The sequence below is a fragment of the Rhinopithecus roxellana genome, chromosome 11, assembly GCF_007565055.1.
Source record: "Rhinopithecus roxellana isolate Shanxi Qingling chromosome 11, ASM756505v1, whole genome shotgun sequence".
Lineage (NCBI taxonomy): Eukaryota > Metazoa > Chordata > Mammalia > Primates > Cercopithecidae > Rhinopithecus > Rhinopithecus roxellana.
The window spans coordinates 132,934,782-132,947,720 of record NC_044559.1 but is presented as its reverse complement, the minus strand read 5'-3'; the positions used below and the strand labels follow the sequence as shown (position 1 = coordinate 132,947,720).

At 40.4% G+C, this 12,939-nt stretch overlaps 1 protein-coding gene and 1 pseudogene across 2 annotated transcripts in view; both read left to right on the top strand.

The window, feature by feature from the left end:
• Positions 1–12,939, top strand: part of MCU (mitochondrial calcium uniporter) — a 216,325-nt gene that overhangs the window by 32,083 nt on the left and 171,303 nt on the right. The window lies entirely within an intron of this gene.
• LOC104669947 lies at positions 5,455–6,261 on the top strand (annotated as a pseudogene).

The window sequence follows — 12,939 nt, the reverse complement described above, 5'->3', positions numbered from 1 at the left end:
CCGGTTGTGGTGGCGGGCGCCTGTAGTCCCAGCAACTCGGGAGGCTGAGGCAGGAGAATGGTGTGAACCTGGGAGGCGGAGTTTGCAGTGAGCCAAGATTGGGCCAGTGCACTCCAGCCTGGTTGACAGAGCAAGATTCCATCTTAAAAAAAAGAAAACGTTGGCCGGGCATGGTGGCTCAAGCCTGTAATCCCAGCACTTTGGGAGGCTGAGACGGGCGGATCACGAGGTCAGGAGATCGAGACCATCCTGGCTAGCACGGTAAAACCCCGTCTCTACTAAAAAAAAAAAAAATACAAAAAATGAGCCGGGCGAGGTGGCGGGCACCTGTAGTCCCAGCTACTCGGGAGGCTGAGGCAGGAGAATGGTGTAAACCCGGGAGGCGGAGCTTACAGTGAGCTGAGATCTGGCCATTGCACTCCAGCCTGGGCGACAGAGCAAGACTCCGTCTCAAAAAAAAAAAAAAAAAAGAAAAGAAAACGTTTATTTTCTAGTCTTTTTTTTGCAGTTGAGTTTTTAAAAATCACCAAATTTGTCAGAACAAAGATTAAATTAATAAACTTAGTTTTCTGTTCGTATATATGATGCTATGATTCTTATTTTTTCTAACATATTCAGAATCATTCATTTTTTAAAAATTTCTATTTTAAAAGTACTAAATCTTTTATCATAGAAAATTGAGATGTACAGAAAAATGGAAGAAAGAAGTGCTACTCAGAGACAACCATTGTTAACATTTTTATGTATTTCCTTCTAGACATTTTTAAATGGAATTCATCTTGCTTTGATAAAAGAATAGGTCATCTTTATATACAACATAAAACCATATAACTTACCATTGAAGATGACTCAAGGAAGAAAAAACCCCATATAACTATATTTTGCTTTTTTTGCTCAGCATTATACAAAATATTTAACAAACTTGTCATACATATTTAATGGCAGCATAATATTCCAGAGTGGCTCTATCAGTATTTGTTCTTGCAATATGCTTTTCAAAATATATTTTATTTTTGCTAGCACATTTGACAGTTGTAAAGGTAAACATTCTTTCCTCATTTTCACCTGATGATTTTTGTAGTTTGTTGCTCTGCAAATAGATTAGGTTACCTCCCTGACCATGTTCTTCTACACTCACAGGTAACAGCCACAAATTGTAATAATGCTATTCAGAACATCCTTAAAAGTTCATCTGTTTCAGATGGTATCTTCAAGAACTTTTAACACAAACTGTCAGATTCTTCTAAGGTCACTGGAAAGCCCATCCTTTTGTCTCTAGATTTGCTTATCAAGAATGTTAAGAAATAGCTTATGATTCTTGAATATAGAAGATATAGTATACTTTAAAAAAATCAATTCTCTGTTACACATGTGTGTTGTTTCCAGTCTTTTGCAGTCATTTGCATTGCTATGGTGAATAACCTTGTGCATTCATCATTGCTTGTGTATGAGTTTATAGAATGTATTCCTTAAAGTAGAATGTATTAGAATTACTATCTGCTTGCATCTTTGCCAACACAATGTGGTACTAAACTTTCTGACTGGTGAAAAAATGGTATCTCAATGAAGCTTTAATATGTTTTTCTTGTATAAGTGAAATTGAGCATCTTTTAAAAGTACTGTCTTTCCCTTTGCTGTGAACTAAAACTCATGTTCCTTAACTCTTGTAGAGATGTTGGTTTTTTCTTTGTAATTTGTGGGAGTTCTTTGTATATTAGGGAAACTAATCCTTTGTGATTTTAGCTGCATTTCTACCCCCCCACCCCCGCCCAAGTTTGTCACTTTTTAACATTTTAAGTCCCTTAAGTCTGAATCTGGACATTCAACTCTTAGGCACATTTAAAGGGCTGTATTACATATGAAAGTAGGGGACTACCTGTAAATGTTGACAAGTAAACACATTATCAGTCTTGAACATATTTGAAGACAACTATGTGGATGAAGGTTAGATTAGATTCATTCTTTTTCTTTATGGAGAAGCAAATTACAGCTCAGCATATGGAAGAATTTTCTCTCATTAGATCAGCTTCAAAATGGAATGGAAATCCTTTGGAATAGATGGATTATTTGTACTATATTTTTTTATTGGAAAGGAGATGCCAACCTTTTCCCCAATTCATTGCACAAAATAAGCACTTAGTGTTGAAGAAGTGAATTTTTGGGGCATCTGGATGGTTGGATTAGCTGGTTTTTAATAACTTCCATACTGTGTTTATTTTTTATTTTTTTGAAACAAGGTCTCATGTGGTCATCCAGGCTATAGTGCAGTGGTGTGAGCATGGCTTACTCTCCTGAGCCTTGACTTCCTGGGTGCAGGGGATCCTCCCACCTCAGCCTCTCCAAGTAGTTGGGTCTACATACACCTGCCACCACACCTGGCTAATTTTTTTTTTCTTTTGAGACGGAGTCTCACTCTGTCGCCCAGGCTGGAGTGCAGTGGTGCGATCTTGGCTCACTGCAAGCTCCACCTCCCGGGTTCACACCATTCTCCTGTCTCAGCCTCCCGAGTAGCTGGAACTACAGGCGCCCGCCACCACGCCCGGCTAATTTTTTGTCTTTTTTAGTAGAGATGGGGTTTCACTGTGTTATCCAGGATGGTTGCAATATCCTGACTTCGTGATCCGCCTGCCTTGGCCTCCCACAGTACTGGGATTATAGGCGTGAGCCACTGTGCCTGCCCCACACCTGGCTAATTTAAAAAATTTTTTATAGAGATGGAGTCCTACTACGTTGCCTAAGCTGGTCTCTAACTCCTGATCTCAAGTGATCCTCTCACCTGGGCCTCTGAAAGTGTTGGGATTACAGTTGTGAGCCATTGTGCCTGGCTCATACTATTTTCATTTAAAAAATATTTTAAATGAAATGTAAGCCAGGTGCAGTGGCTCACGCCTGTAATCCCAACACTTTGGGAGGCTGAGGTGGGTGGATCACCTGAGGTTAGGAGTTCAAGACCAGCCTGACCAACATGGTGAAACCCCGTCTCTACTAAAATACAAAAATTAGGTGTGGTGGTGGGCACCTGTAATCTCAGCTACTCAGGAGACTGAGGCAGGAGAATTGCTTGAACCCAGGAGGCGGAGGTTGCAGTGAGCCAAGATCACGCCATTGTGCTCCAGCCTAGGCAACAAGAGCGAAACTCTGTCTCAAAAAAAAAAAAAAAATTAATCTATATGTTCATACATATTGCCTTTCATATAACTAAAATCAAATTTCTTTCCTCCTTTCTTGCCTGGTTCTCTCTCCTTCCCATTTTGCTCCAAGATAACCATGTCGTATATATATCCTTCCATATTTTTCCTCATACTTGCATGATTATCCTATCTGTTTTTATTTATTTATATATTTTAAGATAGGATCTTGCTTTGTTGCCAGGCTGGTCTTGAACTCCTGGGCTCAAAGGATCCTCCCACCTCAGCCTAGTATCTGGAAATTATTCTAATAGACTAGAAGGTAAATTGAGTTGAGACGAATTTTAATGTATGGCTTTGGGGATGGCGGTTGGAAAATAAAGGCCATTTTGGCAATAGATTTTTATCTTTAAAGTGAGTATCCACTTGGTTGCAAGAGGATTAATTATAGGAATCTCTTCCTCTTGTAGTCTCTCAGCTTGAACAGATAAATATAGAGCACCAGTGCTCAGAGAGGGAATGCTGTAGACAACGTGTGGGTAGCTGCTGTAGTTTTACACAGCAGATAACATCTAGAATAAAGAACAGATGAAAATACTCATTGAGGATTAGTGTTCTTGAAACATCATCAAATGGAACATTCCCTAAGCCTAGCATTCAGAGCCATTCATAATCTTGCTCATCTTGCATGTCTGATAATATCTCCTATCGAGCCCAACATATTTTTCCCTAATCCCACTTTACTCTCTGCCTGCTACATTCATTCCTAGTGCCAGACATTTGTTTTATCCTTTCGAAGATACATCTCTGCCTTTCTACATTCCTGATTACAATCTGTCTTTTCAGTACTCCACTCAAGTGTCATCGCCTTCATGAAGCCTCTTTGCTTTCTCTAGACCACATTGATCCTTTTTATCTCTTAACTCCTAGAGTACTGATACTTTGAATTCTTCGTATTGGTTCCCGAGTATGTATTTGTGTAGCAGTAGCAAGTTTTTTTTGAGTGCCTCTTGTACGGGAAGCACTATGCTAAATATTGGGTTTATAGGAATTAACACGACAGATAATGTCCCTGTCCTTAAGAAGTTTTATATTCTTGTGGGGAGAGACAGCTAATAAATAATTAACAAGAAAATATCAGTAAGAATCTGATGAAAAAATGTATGAAGAATGAATCAGATCTCTTAGTTGAAACGGCAAAGCCCAGTAGTTTAAGCAGAATTAAAAAAAAAAATTTTTTTTTTTAAATCTAATAAGATAGCTCACAGAATCTTCACGGATGCCAGAGAATCAGTCTTGGCATCTACTTAGCTAGGAAAAATGCCCAAATTATACCACTGGACCAAATCATTGGAGACTACTGTTTTTGCCACTGGGAATAGGTATTAGAACTTGTAACTGAGGCCGGGCGCGGTGGCTCAAGCGTGTAATCCCAGCACTTCGGAAGGCCGAGACGGGCGGATCACGAGGTCAGGAGATTGAGACCATCCTGGCTAACACGGTGAAACCCCGTCTCTACTATAAAGTACAAAAAAATTAGCCGGGCGAGGTGACGGTCGCCTGTAGTCCCAGCTACTTGGGAGGCTGAGGCAGGAGAATGGCGTGAACCCGGGAGGCGGAGCTTGCAGTGAGCTGAGATCCGGCCACTGCACTCCAGCCTGGGCAGCAGTGCGAGACTCCGTCTCAAAAAAAAAAAAAAAAAAAAAAAAGAACTTGTAACTGTCTGTGCTGAGTGTGAGATGCCACTGCTAGGACCTCTGCTATTTCTGCTTCTGAAAGAATGCTGATATAACTCTGAAATGTTCTTTAGAATGGATTTCACATGGTGTCTCCATTATATCACTTGCCTCCTAATGAATATCATGTGAATGTGTTTTATTGGCATAATATAGGTCAATTACCTGCTCCCAGTTTGCAAGAGAGGATGGGTAACTGAATTACTAACTTTTATTTTGAGGAGGCAGGACTTAAGGGATGAGAAATTCGCCAAACAAGAAAGGCTGTTTAAAGGTACTGAAGGCCGGGCGCGGTGGCTCAAGCCTGTAATCCCAGCACTTTGGGAGGCCGAGACGGGCGGATCACGAGGTCAGGAGTTTGAGACCATCCTGGCTAACACGGTGAAACCCCGTCTCTACTGAAAAATACAAAAAGCTAGCCGGGCGAGGTGGCTGGCGCCTGTAGTCCCAGCTACTGGGGAGGCTGAGGCAGGAGAATGGCGTAAACCCGGGAGGCGGAGCTTGCAGTGAGCTGAGATCCAGCCACTGCACTCCAGCCCGGGCGACAGAGCAAGACTCCGTCTCAAAAAAAAAAAAAAAAAAAAAAAAAAAAATAAAGGTACTGAATACTTAACTAGTTGATTATTAATAAACTATGGGAAATTTGATACAGTGGAGTGACTGGAGGATTAATTTAGGTTTGAGTAGTCAGAGAAGATTTCTCTAAGTTCATGATACTTAAGCTGAGACATACATGACAAGGAGAAATCCATGTAAAGATATGGGTGAAGAGGAACAATACAGTCAGGATGGCTAAAGGTGACCTCAAGAAACCAAAGGGCAAGATGTCTGCTTATGCCTTCTTTGTGCAGACGTGCAGAGAAGAACACAAGAAAAAAAACCCAGAGGTCCCTGTCAATTTTGCAGAAGTTTCCAAGAAGTGCTCTGAGAGGTGGAAGATGATGTCTGGGAAAGAGAAATCTAAATTTGATGAAATGGCAAAGGCGGATAAAGTGCGCTATGATCGGGAAATGAAGGATTATGGACCAGCTAAGGGAGGCAAGAAGAAGAAGGATCCTAATGCTCCCAAAAGGCCACCGTCTGGATTCTTCTTGTTCTGTTCAGAATTCCGCCCCAAGATCAAATCCACAAACCCCGGCATCTCTATTGGAGACGTGGCAAAAAAGCTGGGTGAGATGTGGAAGAATTTAAATGACAGTGAAAAGCAGCCTTACATCACTAAGGCAGCAAAGCTGAAGAACTATGAGAAGGATGTTGCTGATTGTAAATCAAAAGGAAAGTTTGATGGTGCAAAGGGTCCTGCTAAAGTTGCCTGGAAAAAGGTGGAAGAGGAAGATGAAGAAGAGGAGGAAGAAGAAGAGGAGGAGGAGGATGAATAAAGAAACTGTTTATCTGTCTCCTTGTGAATACTTAGAGTAGGGGAGCACGGTAATTGACACATCTCTTATTTGAGAAGTGTCTGTTGCCCTCACTAGGTTTAATTACAAAATTTGATCACTATCATATTGTAGTCTCTCAGAGTGCTCTAGAAATTGTCATTGGTTTACATGAAGTGGCCATGGGTGTCTGGAGCACCCTGAAACTGTTGTACATATTTCCAAACATTTTTAAAATGAAAAGACCCTCTTCTTGTTCTCCTCACTCTGTGCACTTTGCTGTTGGTGTGACAAGGCATTTAAAGATGTTTCTGGCTTTTTTTTTTTTTTTTTAGTTTGTAAGGTGGTGTTAACTATGGTTATTGGCTACAAATCCTGAGTTTTCAACTGTATATATCTATAGTTTGTAAAAAGAACAAAGCAATCGAGACAAACTCTTGATGCTCCTTGCTCGGCGTTGAGGCTGTGGGGAAGATGCCTTTTGGAGAGGCTGTAGCTCAGGGTGTGCACTGTGAGGCTGAACCTGTTGACTCTGCAGGGGGCATCCATTTAGCTTCAGGTTGTTTTGTTACTGTATATAGTGACATAGCATTCTGCTGCCATCTTAGCTGTGGACAAAGTGGGGTCAGCTGGCATGATAATTTTTTTTTAAGTGCGGTAGTTTTAAAACTGTTTGTTTTTAAACGAACTGTAGAACTCTTCATTGTCAGCAAAGAGCCACTGCATCAATGAAAGTTCAAGAACCTCCTGTACTTGAACATGATTTGCAACGTTCTGTTATTTTTTTTTGTATGTTTAGAATGCTGAAATGTTTTTGAAGTTAAATAAACAGTATTACATTTAAAAAAAAAAAAAGATATGGGTGGAGAGTATTTCAGTAGAGGGAACAAACGAAAAGCCCCTGGTTTGAGATTGGGGTGGGGGTTTAGGGCATGGATATTATATGGTGCTTATACTCTTTCCTTATACTTACAACAGGAAAGAGTAGCAGGATGGCTAATGTGGTGGGAGTGTGGGAGTGAGAGGGAGTATAGTATGAGATAACACTGGGGAGAAGGTTCTGTTTTAACATAAGTTTGAGGACACTCCGCTTATTTCCTTTCCTACTCTGAGAATGACTTGTTGAAAGTAGGGATGAAATTATAGGTATATGGATAAGAAAGGCATTCCTGTGTTATTAAACCCCATGAACTATTGGATACCATGCAGGGACTAAAATTATTTGTATATTTGTTTAGGAGGAGAATAGCATGAGGGATCTAGCAAAGATAAATACTAGAAAGACTATGTTTCTAGTGAGTAGAGGGATGAAGCCTGTTTTTATTCTAGTGTCCAAATCTGGTGGGCCTTGAAAAGAATTGCTTCTTCATTCTTACCTTGGTATCCAGAAACAGTGTATTATGGTTGCAGTTACTTGTATTGTGCTAGCTTTTAGGACTGCTTCAAAATACCAAAGGCTCTAAACCCAGATGTACACTGATAGATCTTTCCTATTAAAGAGTAGCATTATATAGTAAAGTGATAGAAAACTGTATTTCAGGCCGGCCGTGGTGGTTCATGCCTGTAATCCCGGCACTTTGGGAAGCCAATGCGGGTGGATCACCTGAGGTCAGGAGTTGGAGACCCGCCTGACCAACATGGAGAAATGCCATCTCTACTAAAAATACAAAAAAATTTAGCTGGGCATGGTGGCATGCGCCTGTAATCCCAGCTACTCAAGGGGCTGAGGCAGGAGAACTACTTGAACCTAGGAGGCAGAGGCTGCCATGAGCCGAGATTGCGTCATTGCACTCCAGCCTAGGTGACACAGCAAGACTCTGCCTCAAAAGAGAAAAAAAGAAAACTGCTTTTTTATATTCCTTTTAAAAAAGAAATCAGTCCCACAAACACATGAGATAAATTTGCTTTTGGAATGTTAGAACAGTAACCACTCTGATTAAAGTGGTTTCTGCTTCTTGCTCACTCTTTTTCATTTGCGAAACTCAGCTTCTCACACTAGAACAGATAGATTAATACTTTTATACTGTGGAGTGGTATTTGGACTTTAGATGCACTAACAGGACTGTATGTGGTAGTACTCAGAGTTCCTCAACCTTGGCATGACTGATACTTTGTTTCAGAGAATTCTTTGTGGTTGAGATCTCTTGTGCATTGTAAGATGTTTAGTAGCATCCCTGGCCTCTACCCACTAGGTGCCGGTAGCGCTTTCCTCCCTAGCTGATAGCCAAAAATGTCTTTAGACTTTACCCAAATCACCTGTGCTTAAGAACCATTGCTGTGTCTCTCTTCAGCATTCTTTTTTTTTTTTTTTTTTTCGAGACAGTGTCTGGCTGTGTCATCCAGGCTGGAGTGCAGTGGCGTGATCTTGGCTTACCCTTAACCTCTGCCCCTGGAGTTCAAACGATTCTCCTGCCTCAGCCTCCCTAGTAGCTGGGACTACAGGTGTTCACCACCACACCCGGCTAAGTTTTTGTATTTTGAGTAGAGATGCGGTTTCACCATGTTGGCCAGGCTGGTATCGAACTCCTGACCTAAAGTAATCCACTTGCCTTGACCTCCCAAAGTGCTGGGATTACAGGGATGAGCCACCATGCCCAGCCTTTAGCATTCTTTTAAAATTTGTTCTCATATTGGTCCTTTTTTGTTTGTTTGTTTTTTTGAGACAGAGTCTCACTCTGTCACCTAGGCTAGAGTGCAGCACCTATCCACCTCCCGGGTTCAAGTGATTCTCCTGCCTCAGCCTCCTGGGTAGCTGGGATTACAGGCATATGCCACCATGCCCAGCTAATTTTTATATTTTTAGTAGATACGGGGTTTCACCATGTTGCCCAGGCTGGTCTCGAACTCCTGACTTCAGGTGATGTGCCTGCCTTGGCCTCCCAAAGTGCTGGGATTACAGGTGTGAGCCACCACGCCTGGCTTATTGGTCATTTGAAATAATATCTGATGACCACACTGTAGATGTTTTGCTGAGAATGCGTACATGTGAACAGTGTCTGAATGTGACCTCTTTATCCTAAATAGGCAGAAAGCTTTAACATAGTTTTAAAATGAGAAGACAAAAATCCCTTTTCCCATGTGTATATCATTTGGATCTTTCTAATACTTCTTTTGTAAGATCAGATAAGATTAAGTATGCAGCAATGCACTGTGAGCCATGCAGTGGTTGATTCTGCAACAACTTTTCCCCATTGTGCAGCAGCAGTATGGTTTCTGAAGGTTTCAGGTGTGAGTTCTGATTAGCCTAAGCCAGTCGGTTTTTTAAAAATTATTATTATTTTTAGAGAGATGGAGTTTCGCCATGTTGTCCGGGCTAGTGTCAAACTCCTAGGCTCAAGGGATCCACCTGCCTTGGCCTCCCAAAGTGTTGGGATTACAGGCGTGAGCCATCACACCTGGCCCCAGTTAATTTTTTTTAAAAAAATTCTTCTTAGTAGGGATGTGGTCTCACTATATTGCCCAGGCTGGTTTTAAATTGGTCTCAAGTGATCCTCAGCCTCCCAAAGCACTGGATTATAGGTGTGAGCCACAACACCTGGCTGCCTCATTCTTTTTAAGTGGCCAGAAAAAAAAAAAAAAAGATGTGTAGAGATCAAGCCTGTGAGAAAATAGAAACTAACTCCACTTGTTCAGATTTAGATCCTTTTATTGTAGATATCTTGTCACTGAGTACCCAAGGAATGGATATTGGAAAGCTGTAGCTGTCCTTAACTTCAGTGTCAAAGAGTAGGAATCTCCTTTTTTAAAGCAATGGCTTTATTGCGATCCAGTTCACATAGCATAACATTCACCCTTTTAAAGTATACAATTCAGGCCGGGCGCGGTGGCTCAAGCCTGTAATCCCAGTACTTTGGGAGGCTGAGACGGGTGGATCACGAGGTCAGGAGATTGAGACCATCCTGGCTAACACGGTGAAACCCCGTCTCTACTAAAAAATACAAAAAACTAGCCGGGCGAGGTGGCGAGCGCCTGTAGTCCCAGCTACTTGGGAGGCTGAGGCAGGAGAATGGCGTAAACCCAGGAGGCGGAGCTTGCAGTGAGCTGAGATCCAGCCACTGCACTCCAGCCTGGGCAACAGAGCGAGACTCCGTCTCAAAAAAATAAAAATAAAAATAAATAAAGTATACAATTCAGTGGTTTTAAAGTAGTCACAGAATTCTGCAACTGTAACTATCACTAATATCTGATTCCAGAATGTTTCCATCACTGCAGGAAAAAAAAAGAAAAACCCAACAACCCATGTTTAACAATCACTGTCTATTCCCCTCTACATCCAGCCTGTGGCCATCACTAATCTTTCTTATTTCTATAGATTTTTCTCTTCTGGACATTTCATTTGAATGGAATCATATAATACTTGGCCTTTTGTGACTGATTTCTTTGACTTAACATAATGTTTTTGGGGTTCATTCATGTTGTAGGACGTTTTGACATTTTATTCTTGTTTATTGCTAAACAATAATGATATAAATATCCATTCATCAGTTTATAGACATTTGGGTGGTTTTTTTTTTTTTTGCTATTATGAATAATGCTGTTATGAACATTTGTGTGCAGGTTGGACAAATATTTGGACAAATATTTTTATTTCTCTTGGGTATATACCTTTGAGTAGAATTGCTGAGACATAGGGTAATCCTATGGTTAACTTGTTGAGGAACTGCTAAACTATTAACATTTCCCAAAGTGGCTCTACCATTTTTGAATCCCACTAACAATGTATGAGGGTTCCAATTGCCCTGTATCCTCGTCAGCACTTGTTCATGTCTTCTTTATTTTAGCCATCCTAGTGGATGTGAAGTGGCATCTCATTGTTGTTTTGCTTTGCTTTCCATAATGACAGATGATGTTCAGTGTATCTTTGGAGAAATACCTATTCAGCACTTTAGCCCATTTTTAAATTGGGTTGTCTTTCTGTTGTTGTAAGAATAAGGATGCCTTTTTAAAGCTCCTTTTTAATTCATTATGAATCTGGCATCTATTCATTTAGTTCATCTATTTGATAATTCTTAGAATATTTTTTTCAAGCAAGGCAGTTTTGTGCCTTTTTCAGTGTCCTTCAGTTATTTTAAATGCTGGTCAGCAAGTGATTGAACTATAATTCTTAAGAAAATGAGATGGAGACTGTTGATGCGAACAGACAGATATGTGAAAGAAATTATAAAGCACTGCTAATGTAGATCAAACATGATAGGATCTGGTGAACCGAATTAAAGCTCTAGAATTCCTCTGGGAATTTGATTGAGCAGGTAATCTACAACTTCTAAGTGTGTCAAACAACTGCCCTTGGTTTCTGGTATGCTCCTTAAGCACACTTCCTCATCAGGAATATAAGAAACACCTGTGCTTAGTTTTGTAAGGTTTTGTACATAACATTTTGATTATGTATTTGTTTTACCTTTCCTCACCAGGAATTTGGGTTTAAAGAATTCATAATTGGTTTAACTAGATCATGTAGCTATGGTGTACCAACTTTTGTAGCAGCAAATGAAAGCTATTGAATATATTCTTACTTTGATTAAATGATAGGCGAGAGCATCCATGAGATGAAAATGGCTCTTTTGAGTGCTTTTTCTAAATTTAATGAGGTTAACATAATCTTTCAGTAAGAGCGTTTATGTCAGATTAATATTAAATGGAAGAAAATAATAGTGCTGAAAGAAAGGTAGAGAGGGTTGGAAAAAGCACAGGTTTTGGTGCCAGACTGAATTTCAGATCAAATTTTAACTCTCCATTTCCTCTTTGAGTGACCTTGGACAAGGGAATTAATCTCTGTAAACTTCAGTCTTCATCTGTAAAATGGGATGGATTAAATCTATCTTGAGGCTGTGCACGGTGGCTCACGCCTGTAATCCCAGCACTTTGGAAGGCCAAGGCGGGTGGATCACGAGGTCAGGAGTTGAAGACCAGCCTGGCCAACATGGTGAAACCCCATCTCTACTAAAGATACAAAAATTAGCAGGGTGTGGTGGCACATGCATGTAATCCCAGTTACTTGGGAGGCTGAGGCAGCAGAGTTGCTTGAACCCGGGAGGCAGAGGTTGCAGTGAGCTGAGATCGTGCCGCTGCACTCCATCCTGGGCGACAGGGTGAGACTCTGCCTGTCTCAAAAACAACAACAACAAAAGAACTATCTTGTACTGAGGCAGGAGGATTGCTTGAGCCCAGGTATTCGAGTCCAGCCTGGGCAGCACAGCCAGACCCCCATGTCTAAAAAAAGGGAAATCTTGTAAGGTTGTTGTGAAGATAAAATGAACCAATGTGTGAAAAGCATTTCGGGCAGTGCTTGGCACATAACGAGTACTCTGTTGGTGGTACCTGATATATATATTTCAAATACATACATATATATATATATATATTTTTTTTTTTTAAGGAAAATTTAGATAATCTTATATAGCTTAACTTGCAGCATCTACTCAGTCTTGACAAGCCTTTCTGGTAATTTAATTTCACAGAAGGTAGATACAGTAAACCTGGGCCTGCTTTTTTTGTTTGTTTTAAAGAATTAACTTTTTATTATGATGGTACAATATGCTTATTGGAGAAAATTTGGAAAAATTATTTCAAAAGTAGTATTTTTTAAAATTCAGATAATTGCAGTAGGAGTCTGTTAACAGAAACTTTAAAGGGAATGTGGTCCAAGAAGGAAAGAAAAATTCCTCAGAAGTAAATAATAATTATGTTAATTGGAAATTA